The following is a 2,750-nucleotide window of genomic DNA, read 5'->3' on the forward strand; positions in this document are numbered from 1 at the left end:
CTCCTCCATTTAATTGGTGATTACGAGAGGAACCATTGTGAAGTGAGGCCCTTTCATCCCGCAGAGCTAACTACCTCCATGGAGCTGGCCAATTGTGGCCTACCTCTATGGAAAAACTCTTTTCTTCTCTCTTACCAATTATTTCCCAACAGAATGGTCACAGCTAAACGAGAACCAACAGGGGGGGAAACCCACTTAATCTCTTAATCATACCTTTTGTTTTTTAAACAAGTTACAAAACCAAGGGTTCACTAAGAGGTAAGTATTTTTGTTTACTACAGTATGGGGGAGGGAAGGATTAAGAAGAACATTAAAGGGAATTTATAAGAGAAAAAAAAATATGTCACTTTCTACGACATGATTGGCGATGTAGAACAGTTATTGTTAATATTACTGCATGCTAATCTATCACTAACCTAAACTAACTACACAATTAAACTGCTTACATGACATAAGACAAATAACAATTAGTCACAATAAATAACTCATGTTTTTCTATTGAAATATTAAATTTAATTTAAAAATTCAAAGTTATAATTTGGTATTTATTAATCTCAACTCAATCTTAATAATTGAATCCTAATTATATTAATCTTGGATGTAGAATAACAAAAAAAGGATATAAAATGGTATTAATTGATTTTAAATCCATTCAAAATCACATAAAAACAAAAGTCGCTACATATAAAGTAGGTTGAAATATTTTCTTTAAAAAAAAAAAAGCAAGTCAAATTCGTTTTAGGCGTTCTCAAAAATACTTCATAAAAAATATTTTATTTTATTTTTTTCACTTCGCAACGTCAGTTTGCAGAAATTTGTGTGATATCGGCTCACAATTCAAACTGACTGACGTAGCAGCTAACCCTAATCTATGATTAATAAGTATTTAAGGGTCCATTTGAGAACATTAAAAACGAATCTGACTTGCTTTTTTGTAAAGAAATTTTTTTCAGCGCGCCCTGGGATAAGAATTTTCGAAAAAAAAAAAAAATTTACTCCAAATTTTTCTCCTTAAAAATCACAAACATTGTAATAGCATAAACACTACACTACTAATTTACACACTTTTTTTTTTTTTTAGACAATCCACAGCAAACATCACCATTTGCCTGGTCATCTAAAGGTGACCAGGGTCTATGCTACATAGATTATTTAAAAATCTAATTTAATCTAATAGAAGCTAAAAAAAGTATATATTAAAGTAATACATTTTTTTTTTTTCTATATTTTACAATATACTTTTAGTTCGCCAAACGTTCATTCAAGTTGAGTACTGCCCTATTCAACACTCAATGATTCAATTATGAACCAATATATACATAGAATAGAATAATATGTTTCTTTTATTTCGGTAAACGTGTTATTTTAATATAAATTTATTTTTCATTCCTACCGAGTGCTCTAAAAGTTTCCTAGTTCAATATAAAAGTTGCATTTTGTTTGAAACTACTGTTAAACCAAAATATAGTTCAGATATGAATTAATCATAACAAGATCAGAAAGAAATGAAAAGTAGGTCTCAGCCTTAAATATTCATATTTTTAATTGTATCATGTTATTCAAATATACTTAAACAAATAATCACTGACGAAAAATAGTAAATATTTGCTAATCTGGCAGTCCATCTTTGAATTCTTGCTGAAAGACGGAGCAGTTCGTCAATGATTTGTTCATATTGAAAGGGATTTTTTTATATTCTGTTTTTATTTTTTATATAACGGTAAAAATTATAATTTTTATTTTAATAATTTATAAAAAAAAGTTGTATTAAAACTTAAAATAAATAACCCCGTTTGGAAAATGAATAAATCAGAAGATCATAATGTTGTTCTCCCCACCTTGCATACTAATATTACCAGCAACGATGTAGCAAATAGTGTTCTTATGAAAAAGCCAGGGGCTAACGCTCAGAGATTTGAAAAAGAATTACACTGTAATTATTATCTTGGCATTACTAATCACATGAAATAAATAAAATGAAAGGTGAGAAAAAGAAATTATATTATTTAGATACAATTTTATCAGATTGAGAACTTGTGAAATGCTTTTACCCATGAATTCCTGATCCATCACCCAGGCCTACAATTACATGCAATGTAATACTAACACTGAAACTAATAGCAAAATTATTCACATCATAAACACACCTGAAAAAGATAAAACATCCCCTATGCAATAATCAAAGCACTAAGGCATAAACATTTTAATGTGACATTTATTTATATACCTATAAGCTCTCCAATAATATTGTTTATCATCCTGATCTTCTTCATAATTTTAACATCCGTGTTCCTCCTAATCAAAAAAGGTAACATTTGATTTCTGATATAACCACACAAACGAAATTACATTAAGTTTTCTAGTTAACGCAGAACGATGCACATTGTGAATTCTCAACGAAATAATATTAACATGTTTCACTTGAGTTTATCTCATCTAAAAAATAAATTACGTAAAATTTTCAAATAGTTCAATTAATTTTTAAGTAACATTACTTTTTACTGGCTGTTGTAGTACACTAAATTAAAGTTTCTTTTTTTTTTTTAGGAAAGTAAAGCCGTTTAATTTGTTTTATCGTTTTTATTTTTATCTAGATAATACTTATACAAAGTTCTCCATTATATTAATCACTTCTTATATAAATTGTATTGTTTAGAAATATAAAATTTATTTAATATTTATATGTTTATTCATTATTTTTGTACATTTCTTGACCTATTATTATTTTTCTTCTATTTCTTATCCTGCTC

Source organism: Halyomorpha halys, unplaced genomic scaffold (assembly GCF_000696795.3).
Source record: "Halyomorpha halys isolate HHAL.00 unplaced genomic scaffold, Hhal_1.1 Scaffold194.1, whole genome shotgun sequence".
NCBI lineage: Eukaryota > Metazoa > Arthropoda > Insecta > Hemiptera > Pentatomidae > Halyomorpha > Halyomorpha halys.